Consider the following 13103-nt stretch of genomic DNA (forward strand, 5'->3'; position numbering starts at 1 on the left):
TCAACTTTAGTCCAATTCACAGGCTTCTAAACCAGCCATTTTAAATCCCTTTGCCTTCATTTTTCTCTCCTTATATTTGTTCTCCACACAGCAGCCAGATTTTTTTTAAATATACTAACTTAAGCAGTTAACAGACTGTGGCTATACTCCATGATGGCTGGTTGAAGAAATTCACCATTCTGTAGGAACTAAGTTTTGTATGGCTACATGAAGATCCATGAAGATGGACTGGCGTGGAGCAATCCCCCTTCCCACTCCAAATCCTGGTTTCTGTACCATGCTTCCACCAGGAGGGCCTCTCCTTCCACCACCCAGCCCACCTCAGGGGCCTCCAGGTCACTGAAGATGATTATCCCATAGGAAATATATGGAACACTTCATAAATTTGCATGTCATCCTTGCATAGGGGCCATGCTAATCTTCTCTGTATCATTCTAAATTTAGTATATATGCTGCCAAAGCGAGCATCAGACTGATTTTTCACAAGAGTAATACATACATATAAACTACAACATATATCCATATAAACTAAAACAGTACAAACATAGAGTGAAAAGCTAAAATTCTTTCCACAACTGTTGACGTATTAGGTTGGGGCAAAAGTCATTGTGGTTTTCAACAAGTTACTTTCAAAAACCACAATTAGTTTTGCACCAACATAATAGCTGACACATATGTGAAAATTGTTGTGTTTTGATCCTAGATACTTATAGAACTCTTTTAACTTTGCTTTGCCACAGTTGAGTACATTGACTCTACGGATAAAAATTATATTTTTTAAAAAATATATGTTTGGGTGATTTATTACCAATATATGTAACTTTTTTTGCATTTTATTGTATTGGCTAGATCTTTAAGATGATGCTGGATAGACACTGTGAAAGAGGGCATCCTTCTCTTTTCCCCAATTTAATGAGAGTGTTTCTGAAATTTTATAAATGTGTGTTGAAGTTTTTAGAGGATTCCATTCGTGAAACAGAGGAATTGCCTTCTTCTCATAACGTGGTTAATGTTGGGTGAATGAATAAAGAAAATGTAGTGTATACACACAATGGAAAACCCTTCAGCCATAAAAACAAAGGAAATCCTGTTCTTGATGCCAACATGAAAGAACCTGGAGAACCTACTTTAAGAGAAATTTCAGGAGCAGAAAGACAAATATAATCTTACTTATATATGGAATCTAAAAAAGTTGAACTCACACAAGCAAAATGGTGGTTTCCAGAAGCTAGGGGATTGTTCTAGTGAAAAGGATACAAAAATCTCAGATGGAAGAGATAAGTTCAAGCATTCTATTGTATAGCATGATGACTAGAGCAAAAATTACTGAGTAAATTTTAAGTTTCTTGCTACAAAAAACATCAAAAAGTGGGAAAGATATGAACAGACACTTCTCAAAAGAAGACATTTATGCAGCCAACAAACATGAAAAACTCATCATCACTGGTCATTAGAGAAATGCAAGTCAAAACCACAATGAGATACCACCTCATACCAGTTAGAATTGTGATCATTAAAAAGCCAGGAAACAACAGATGCTGGAGAGCATGAAAAGAAATAGGAATGCTTTTATACTATTGGTGAGAGTGTAAATTAGTTCAACCATTGTGGAAGACAGTGTGGCGATTCCTCAAGGATCTAGAACCAGAAATATCATATATTATTATATGTATAATATACGTATATTATATATATATATATATATATGTATATATATATATATATATATCATATATACCAGCAATCTAATTACTGGGTACGTAGCCAAAGAATTATAAATCATTCTATTATAAAGACAAATGCATGTGTAAGTTTATTGTGGAACTGTTCACAATAGCAAAGACCATGGAATACTATGCAGCCATAAAAAAGGATGAGTTCATGTCTTTGTAGAGACATTGATGAAGCTGGAAACCATCATTCTCAACAAACTAACACAGGAACAGAAAACCAAACACCACATATTCTCACTCATAAATGGGAATTGAACAATCAGAACACATAGACACATGGAGGGGCATATCACACCCCAGGGTCTGTCATGAGGTGGGAGACTAGGGAGGGATAGCATTAGGAGAAATACATAAGGTAGATGACAGGTTGATGGATGCAACAAACTACCATGGCACCTGTATACCTATGTAACAAACCTGCATGTTCTGCAAATGTATCCAGAACTTAAAGTATAATTTAAATAAGAAAGGAAGAAAATATATGTGAGGTAATATAAGTGTAAAGTTGCTTGATTAAGCCATTCCACAATGATTTAACAGAGATATCAAAACATCATGTGGTACACCATAAATACATACAATTCTTATTTGTCAATCTAAAGGAATTGATTAATGGTAACAATTGTTGAAAATACTTTAACTGGAACTGAGATATCATGGATTTTTGTAGAAGTACATTAGGGAAATGCCTTAGGAATAAAAATTTATTATTTTTTAAATATACTTCAAGTTCTGGGGTACATGTGCAGATCTTGCAGGACTGTTGCACAGGTACACACATGCCATGTGGTTTGCTGCCCCATCCCCTATCACCTAAATCAGGCATTTCTCCCAATATTATTTCTCCCCAACCTCCACCCCCTGCTATCCCTCCCCTAGCCCTCGACTCCCCAACAAACCCCAGTGTGTGATGTTCCCCTCCCTGTGTCCATGCATTCTCATTCTCATGAGTAAGAACATGCAATTTTCTTTTTAAAAAAAATTGCTATGTTTCCAGTGTGGTTGATAGAATTGAATTACAGTAAGATTTTGTTTTAAATTACCTTTTTAAAAAATACAATTATGGTATGCTTCTCTTGGATTTCAAGTGTGGTTGATAGAGCTGAATTACAAATTTTGTTTTAAATTACCTTTTAAAATAATACATAGTTAGGTGTGGTGGCATACACCTGTTGTCCCAACTGCTTGGGAGGCTGAGGCAAGAGTATTGCTTGACCCAGGAGTTTGAGTCTAGTCTGGGCAACATAGTGAAAACCCATCTCTTAAAGATAATTACCTTTTTTAAACCTCAGAAATTCACTCTAGTTGGTCAAAAAGTATAGTTATTTTTAAATTACTGAATTTATTTGATATATTTTAAAATTTGAGTATTTGTATTCATGTTCACATTGAACATCATAAATGAAATTTTCATCATATATAAGATTATTTTATAGTTTTTGTTTGTTTTCCTTTGCTAATTCTGTTTTGCAGAAAGTTAAAAGCTAGACTCTAAACATTCTGGGTTCCCATATTTGTGTCTAGATTAAGAAAAGCAAATGTTTGTTTTTTAAGAGTTTAAAGTTGGTTAGAAACAGTTATTATGTTATAAATTAACTTTTCTCCTTCTTTGCTTTGGTCATCAGTATCTGGTTTGTAAAAATAAATATTTTCAATATTTTCATAACTTTTTAAAGTTGAAAACCAGAATTTAATGTTACATGCTTCTCTCTCAGTATCTTTAGTTTTAAAAAATACATATTAGGTTTCAAATTGTCTTTTGAGAATATCTTTGTTATTTTTCTCTTGGATTTGATACATAGTGCTCTTATTTTTCATAGATAGATGAGTGCATACAGATATGCCCAGAAATTACCAAACTTTATACATACATACAAATGTGTATGTGAATAAATATGGGTTGTTTGGCCAAGTTGTAAAAAAAAAAAAAAAAAAAAAAAAGAGAGAGAAAGAAAAAAAAAGGAATGAAGAAGAGAAAAAAAGAGGAAGAGAAAGAGGGAGAATGGGAGTGTTGCTTAATTGCCCAGGCTAGAATGCAGTCTAAAAATGGGTATTGAAAACCTCCCTTATACCATCAGTTGTGCTTAATAATAGCCAACCAATATTTTATTTAAACCTGTGAGTAGGCGTGACGTGGTATTGATAAGAGTGCATATCTTGTGTGTTTAAAGTGGAGAGTTCTATAAATGTTTATCAAGTTTACTTGCTCTGGATCTGAGTTCAAGTCCTGGATATCCTTATTAATTGTCTGTCTCATTGATCTATCTAACATTGTTGTTGAAATCTCCCACTACTACTATGTGGGAGTCCAAGTCTCTTTACAAGTCTTATGTATCCTGTATTGGGTAGGTACACATCCAGGATCGTCAGCCCTTCTTGTTGCATTGATCCTTTCACCATTATGTCCTCTTTTGATCTTTGTTGCTTTAAAATTCATTCCATCAGAGGAGAGAATTGCAACCTCTGCTATTTATTTATTTATGTATTTTTGCTCTCCATTTGGTTGGCAAATCTTTCTCCATCCCTTTGTTTTGAGTCTTTATGTATCCTTGCATGTAAGATGGGTCTGGATGCAGCATACCAATGGATTTTGGCTGTATCTTTTGATTGGGGGATTTGGTCAATTTAAATTTAGGATTACTGCCATTTGATGTTAGCTGGCTGTTTTGCCCATTAGTTGATGTAAATTCTTTATTATGTTGATGCTCTTTACTTTTTGGTATATTTTTATAAAGGCTAATACTGGTTGTTCCTTTCTATGTGTAATGCTTCTTTCAGAAGCTCTTGTAAAGCAGGCCTGGTGGTAATGAAATCTCTGAGTACTTGCTTATTCACAAAAAATTTTATTTTTCCTTCGCTTATGAAGCTTAGTTTGGCTGGATATGAAATTCTGGGTTGAAAGATTGATAGATATTTTCTTTGTGGCCTAATATCATCAATGCCTTCCATTTCTATAGGTCATTGTAAACAGTAGCTTATGCTTCTTTGGGTTTAGAGTTCCCCATGTGTTTATTAAATCATATATATAGCTATGCTATTCAAATTCTTTTTTTTTCTTCTTGGTCCCTCCTGTGTTCTCACAAGACTCTATTATTTGTCTCTTCAAAATATTTTACTCTGTTTGTATTAATTGCCCATGTACCTGTCATTTTCTTCTCCATTTTGTAAATACTCCTGTAAGCAGTCAATATTTTATCCCCAGTTTACTACATGGCTCACAATAATTAGTACGCCAAATACAGGACATGACTCAGAATAATTCTCAATATTATTTGCTGAGTAAATGAACATTCAGTAATTGGCTAATGTTCATCATTACTTTAAAGGTTTCAATAACTAAAACTTAGTGTGAACAAACAATGTGAATAAGAACATTCTTTCATCCACATCGATGTCAATAGGTAATTCTTCATAAATATTAAACTATCATAAAAATTATATGTGATTATTTTCTTTTTGTTTTGCTGCAAAGCTAGTGTAGTTAGCTTTGGAGTTAATATTATTGATTACTTATTGACTTATTTTAATGACTGAAACATAATTATAGTTGACTCTGAATGTCTAACATATATTAGGAAATTAAGCAGATATTTAAGTTTAATAATGATTTACCCTACTCTCTGATGGCACACTTAATCTCAAACGTCCTTTCTCATGAAGTCTTACACATTTCCCTGATTGATCCTTCATGACTTCTTTTAGTTTTTGTGGAATTGTACACATCTTCTCAGCTCTTTGATGGAATGAATCCGATTCTACTAAGACTGATATGCCCAATTTCCCTTTGTCTCACTTAGAGTTCAGCTCTTCTACCTCAATGATACACAAAGAAACCCTGGGGGGTTTTACTTCAATAGTTAAATGTTTCTACTGGCACAAGTTTTTCACTAGAACGGCCCACCAGTGAGCTATAGAAGTGTATAAAAGTTGTTTCCCCTGTAGCAGCCTGGCTGACTTTCCCTTTCATCAAGAACCCCAGGGATTTGATGTGAATCATTCCCATTGAGGTTAATTGGACAACACATTGAGAAAACTGGCCATAAACTCAAACATCATCTGCTCGGATGCTAAAAACCAAATAGCACAATTGTAGTTTATTTTAATTGGCACCCTACTGTGAAGGGAGAAAGAAGTCAATTATCAGATTACTCTAATTATCAGAAGCATGCAAGCATAACCCTGCATTGAAAGGTTTATTTTTCCTTCTACATTCAATAACCTATGTTGTTCTCTTATATTCTATTTGATAGAAAATATTTACATTAACAAATATAGCCCTTATTATTATCATATGTATTGAAATGGAAATAAAATATCTTTTAATTAAAATCTGATTGTGATATTTTATTTATTAATGCAAAACTTAGTTCACTCATCCATTTCATATCTTGTGGACTTTTACTATATGTCAGACATAAATTTACTTGAGAAACTATTTTTCAAATATACATATTTGATGTACATTTTTCTTGAGATATTTTTCCTGGTTTATGTTTATTTATTAATTAGGAATACATAAGGAAGCCTAGCTCCTCTGTGAATGGACTTTATCCTGTGTAACACATGGGTGTGACAAACTCAGTAACCTGGAAATAGAAGTGAAAACCTTATTTTGTAGGAAATATTACTGAAATTGTTTTCAAAATGCAATTTAATAAATAATGGAAGGATTGATATTTGAAAGGCGAGGTCAACAATATTTTTTATCAGAAAAATTTTATTTTAACTTTTTAATATATTGTCTTTGACTTAATAACATAGCTTTAGTTTTGTTTCTAAGATGCTAAATGATCCTCACCATCAAACTTTCTTTAGCTTAGAACACTGGACTGGTCACTAGGATGTTGAAAAATCATAACTGTATTTAGGATGTGTTAACAGACCTTTAAATCAGAATACGTTTGCAATACATGTAAGTTAGTATCACCAGATCGTTAACTGTCTGACAACATGGACCATATACTGTAGTATTTATGTTTTACAATTTCACATTAAGTAGAGCATTCTAAGGAACTCATTCACTACTTACTAGAGAACTGAGTTGAGAGTAAGTTTATTTGTCTTAAGAATCTACTATTTTTAGTAGAGACGGGGTTTCACCATGTTGACCAGGATGGTCTCGATCTCTTGACCTTGTGATCCACCCGCCTTGGCCTCCCAAAGTGCTGGGATTACAGACGTGAGCCACCGCGCCCGGCCCTAGCATGGCTTACTTTTATAGAAAATCTGGAGGTGTTTATTTTGGAAAATGAATTTACAGAGCAGTCTTTATTATCATCATTTATTAAGCCATGCCAATAAAGGAATCAGTCAAAGGAAACAGAATATTTTATGGGAAATAATGCTCCACTTTTTGCATCATAAAACAATGAATTTAATCCTGACTCTCTCAGTTGCTAGTTATATGATTCCTCTCACATTCTTTTTATATAAAATGAGGACAAAATCTAGCCACTTCAAAGGTGGTTGTGATAATTAAATGAGCTATTATAGTATCTTGGGGTCAGTACATGAAATCTGTGTATTGGTGTCAATCTCATGAAAGCTAAGCATATTATATATTAAAAGGCCATCATTTGTCTAGCTTCACAGTGAACATTATATATAAAAAGTAATCAACGTTGTCTCTGTGTGGAAATAGTAAGGTAGTATATTTAGCTGGATTTGTGTTCTTTCCTGATGTCCCTCCCCCAACCCTGTTCAAGAATAATCGCAAAACTTCTCATAAGATCATCATATTTCAGATTTAATTTGGTTATTATGATGGTAATAATAAAATAAATCCAAATGATCTAAAGTGAGGATGGAACACTTCAGCTATAAAGCCCTTTTGAGTATGCAAAATTTGCTGTCAACAGGGTTAGTCATTCACTCCACTTAGCTGGCACCATCTGAGCAGTGTCCCTGAAGAGTAGCTTGATTCACTGTGACTATATTTTGTAAATTATGAGTAAGTCATTTCCCACTGGCAAGCCCAAGGCATGACCAAACCAATATAAAAAGCTCATCTTTGAAGTTGTGTCTCCTAGAACTACTTCTTTTACCACGGTATCAGAGACAGAAGTTACTCATTAGTTTGAACAACAACGGCAAAACTTATTTAAAGAATGGGTAGGCAAACTTTATAAGGGATAAGATAATAAATGTTTAACATTTTTTTTTTGCAGGCTATAGATCTGCATTCTTTCTCTACTCAATCAACTCTGTGTTTGCATCATAAAAGCAGCCATAAACAAATGCAAATGAATACGAGTGTCTGTGTTTCGGTAAAACTTTATTTGCAGAACAGGTAACAGACATCAGGCAGGATTTGGTCTATTGGCTGTAGTTTGCTGGACCCTGATATAAAATATTACTAACTAGTAAAAAAGGTTAACTATCATCAAAAATAGTAAGAGTACTTCAAATAATTTAGGAATAGCAAATGTAGGGAGACTACACTATGTTTAAGGATGACTGACAATACTCAAGGAAGGATCAAATTTGGAAGAGCCTCTCTATTCCCACCCTTACACTGAAGGCTGGCTTTTAGATCTCACTGAAGGGAGTGTGGCTGTAGTCCACAGTATAACAGAGGAATTTTCTGGGGTGCCATGGCTTGGAGCTGAAGCACAGGAAGCTGCCTGCATGGGTGCAAGAGAATCTGCTGCAGCTGTTAAGGGTTTCATCCAAATGCAATTAGATTAAGATTACACATTAAAGACAGAGCTAGAAAAAAAAAAGAACAGCTTCAAAATTCCAAGGGAAAATATTTGCAAATTTAGGGCAAAAGAAAGAAATCTACGGGTATAAAATACCTATATTATTTTTGCCAAAAGAAAAACAAAAGGAAACACTTTGTTAAAAATGAAAGAAAAGAAAATGCTGATATATAAAATGCAATATTGAGCAAAATAATATGATAAGATACATTGTTAAATACAAATAAGAATTGCCTGCAATGCCAACTAAAAATGTAATAGCCTTTTTTGCATATTTCAAAATAAAAAGAAAATAAGACCTTTATAATGACATTCTTATGAAAGGGATTTGAATTGCTGTTTAAACCCTACTATTTCTTTTCTTTACTGTGAGGACTGTAGAGCTACTGATGAACTTCAAACATTGATGGAAGTGTGATATAATACATAAAATATGAAGAAGTATAGCTACTGAAAGCACAGATTCAAGGAGGTTCAGACATGGATACAATGTCCAGATGTTTCAAAGAGGCATTGAAGAGTATAGACAATCCAGCCTTAGGCAATACACTAAATTGCAGAAGACTGAGTAATTATGAGAATTGTAGTTCAGATCCAACTTTGGAATAGAAAGCCAAAGTCAGAACCAAAGACAATAGGACACAAAGTAAGGAGTCTGCCATAAAACCCTGATTGGATAGAAAAATGGGCTGTATCATAGGCAATAATGCAAACGCATAGCAAACTCAATAATAACTAGTACTATATCCTGTCCTCAAATATTAATCTAGTATAACATTAGCTGGATGCTATTACTTTCATAGGGGTAAGTTGTAGAGAAGCAAAGAGGTCCAAAATATGATACTCTTCCTAGGATAAGACACCCAGACAGGTACTTAGAAGAGCAACATATTGAGACAAATTACATAGTCTGGGGACAGATGAATTAGTCAGAGCAGTACTTGACAAACCACTCATCCAATTTAGTGGCTTAGTTTTGCAAACACAGTTCCGTTAGTGGTACAGATGTATCTGCATATTGTCTACGGCTGCTTCTGCTACTCTGACGGAGTTGAGTAGTTGTGATCAACATTATATGGACTGCAATGTCTAAAATATTTAGCATTTGGTCCTTTACACACAAAGTTTTCCAACCCCTAAACAAAAAGAATATTACAAAATTTAAAAATAAAGGTGACTGGTATTCGAAGTGTTGTCTGCTATGAGATTTTCACTAAACAAATATTTTGGTATTCAAACCGAAGAAAACAGAATTCTTATTCTCACCTAAAAAGAAGCATTAAAAATAGAAAAACCTAAAATAACAGATAGGTACTGATTCGTTTCTGAGGCTGTATATTATAAAATTATGGTCAAAATTTTGGAATGTAGATAAAACCCTACATTCTAAAATTCTTCCAGTGAATTCTTCCTCTGACATTATATGTCAACATTTTGTAAACTGCTTTTATGGTTATAAGTTGATGCTTTTATTTACCATATCAGGGTTGTTTTATTTATCATTTTAGGATAAATCCCAGTCTTTAATATAGCTTGAGAATCCTTACAATTTCTACTTCCTGTCTCTATCTCCAATTTCTATCTCAATACTTTGCCCTTATCCTTGCATAATGGAATTTCTTTCAGTGCCTGCTTGTTTTTTGTCTCTGGACTTTTGCATTCTCATTTTCCACTAATTCTCTTTTTATCTTTTAGTTTTTTGTTTACGTATCTCTCTCTGATGTGAACCTTCTCTGACCCTTAAATTGATTGCCTTCCCCATTTCCTGCATATATTTTCATATCTCATGTGTTCTCCTCTTAGCATGCATAATTAGAGCCACCTCTGTATTTCCTTCACAGCCAGAAAATAACCTTTAGTAGGATAGAGAACATGTCTGTCTTGTTAAAAGTTCTATGCATGAAACTTGGTTTATGTAGATAATTAACACTTTTTGGAAACATAGATAAAACTATGAACGAATGCATTTACGATTATCATCCTCATTGCCAATTATAAAATGTAGCACTTCTGAAATCTTCTGTTGTCTCATATTTTTGTTTACAATAAAATAGTTAGAATGGTCTGATTATTTTTTTAAAAAATGCATTACTCGGCTTTAAATAATGACCTATATGAGAACTTAAATTAGGTTAATATTTTGGTGATTAAAAAAGATAATTATACAAAGTACTCAAGACAGCATCTAGCACTTATTAAGCTGCTCAATAGTTGTTCACCAATGTTAGTACAAATTCCTCTCACCTTTTATTCTTTACTCTAAGAAATCTTTTATTCTTTACTCATCTTTTACTCTAAGGAATCCAGTCTACTATGTGGCCATAATGATAATTTCTTCAGTCTGTTTCTGCAGATTTTCTAAGTTTGAAGAGATAATTGCCTGCAAAGACAAATTATCTCAGGGGTTAAAACTGTGTATACATGATATATAGAAGAATGTATGTGGTTAATCTTGGTGTTTTCAGAAATTCTTAGCATGGTTTAATTTTTTAAAAACTTAGCACTCTATTGTAAGATAACTGATGAGTTAGAAAGTGGGAATTATTTCAGAATGGTAATGACATTTTGTATCTATCTTTTAAGGAGCTGCAAATTCCTCACATTCATCATTTTAACCTTTACCAAGGTCTTGGTTTTATGATTCAGTGCCCTTTTCAGAGAACTTTTAGCAAATATTATTCTACTATTAAAGAAAAAGTGAAGACAAAGAGACCAGAGATTGAGGGCTGAGTGGCAAAGTTTTACCACTAAGCAGAGAATTCAATTCAGTGCAAAGCAGAGTGAAACTGAAGGAGGAGAAAAGAAAGATGTTTATAATGACTGAAGTTGAAGACCCTGTTTCGCGGTACAAAGGCAGAGTAAGTGTTGCTGATCAGTTGGTTAGGCAAGCACTGGATTGGCTGGGGAGATTAGATTCTGGATCATGGCATACTCATCTGCCTTTGCTAATATGGAAATATAAAGTACAAGCAGTTTCAACACAACTTTTTTGCTTGATGAATGTGGTAGAAGATACTAATTATTGCCCATAACCACATTCGTTGTAAGAAACAATGACTTTGTTCTAGTAACATAACATAGTCACAGTCAACCACATAATTTATCAATTATTAACTGATAGAAATACAAATTGTCAACTATAAGATTTTAATTCAAAACAAAATAGGTATACTAAGGGCCCTTATATTTCAAAAATCTAGTTTTGGGTCACAGCACCAACTGAAAAATGCTGGCCAGTGAATCTACTGGGTGGAGGGAAATGGAACTTGAATTGTGTAGTAGAGAAAAGAAACAAGGTATTTAGTAGCTTTTCATATTTCAATGTTTGAAACTGTAGGAAGAATGCATGCACATATCCTCATCTCTATCCCTCACCCAATTTCATTGCTTTTCCTCTTTTTCTACTGCCATATTTTATAAGGTGTATTGATAATTTACCTTTAAATTGATCTCTGTGTTACAGGACATCAATGTAGAATTGTGATGGGAACAGAAGAGAAATTATCATCACTGAGGACACATTTAGTAACTTCAGGAATATTGTATCATGCACCTTATTGCTGATACTGAAAAAGTTTAGGAGTCTGAATAGATCAAACCAGCCTCAACATTTCCTAAAGCCAGAGCCTAATCCAGAACAGCACCCTAACTCTTCAATTCTGTGACAGCTAAGAGTGGGGAAGCTGCAGAAGAAAAGTTACAACCTAGCGGAGGAGAGTTCATGAGATTTAGGAAAGAAGCTATCTCCACAACATAAAAGTGCAAGGTGAAATAACAAGTGCTGATGGAAAGGTGTGGCAAGTTATGTCCAAGATCTAGCTCAGATCGCTGATGAAAGTGGCTACACTAAAAGACTGATTTTCAATGTAGATGAAAGAGCCTTACTATGGAAGAAGATCTAGAACTTCCATAGATGTACAGCAAAAGTCAACGCCTGCCTTCAAAGCTTCAAAGGACAGGCTGACTCTCTTACTAGGGGCTAAGGCAGCTGGTGATGGTCAGCTGATAAATGAAATAATAAATGAAATAAGCAATGCTCATTTATCATTCTGAGATTCCTAAAGCTCTTGAGAATTATGCTAAATGTACTCTGCCTGGGTTCTATAAATGAAACAATAAACCTGGAAGACACCACTTCTGTTTATAATATGGTTTACTGAATATTTTAAGCCTACTGTTGAGATTGCTTGCTCAGAAAAACATTTCTTTAAAAATATTACTTCTCATTGACAATGAACTTGGTCACTGAAGAGCTCTGATTAAGATATGCAACAAGACTGTTTTCATGCCTGCTAACACATCTATTCTTCAGCCCATTATCAATAACTAATTTTGACTTTTTAACCTCAATATTAAGGAAATATATTTTTGTAAAGCTATAGATGCTATAGATCTGATGAATTTGGGCAAAGTAAATTTAAAACCTTCTAGAAAGTTTCGCCATTCTAGACGCCATTAAAAACATTTATAATTTATGGGAGAAGGGCAAAATAGCAACATGGAAAGGAGTTTGGAAGAAGTTAACCTCAACCCTCATAAAAGACTTTTAGGGGTCTAAAACTTCAGTGGAGGAAGTCAGTGCAGATGTGTTCACCAGGCTAGTCTTGAACTCCTGACCTCAAGTGATCCATCCACCTCGGCCTCCCAAAGTGCTGAGATTACAGGCATG

General features: G+C 34.0%; 1 non-coding gene across 1 annotated transcript; it reads right to left on the reverse strand.

Moving 5' to 3' along the window:
* Window positions 1-361: 361 nt before the first annotated feature.
* Window positions 362-468, reverse strand: LOC118147504 (U6 spliceosomal RNA). Its single transcript, XR_004733961.1, has one exon. It is a non-coding gene; the product is annotated as a U6 spliceosomal RNA (small nuclear RNA).
* Between the last annotated feature and the right edge of the window lie 12635 nt (window positions 469-13103).

Source organism: Callithrix jacchus, chromosome 14 (assembly GCF_049354715.1).
Source record: "Callithrix jacchus isolate 240 chromosome 14, calJac240_pri, whole genome shotgun sequence".
In the NCBI taxonomy this organism is placed as follows: Eukaryota; Metazoa; Chordata; class Mammalia; order Primates; family Cebidae; genus Callithrix; species Callithrix jacchus.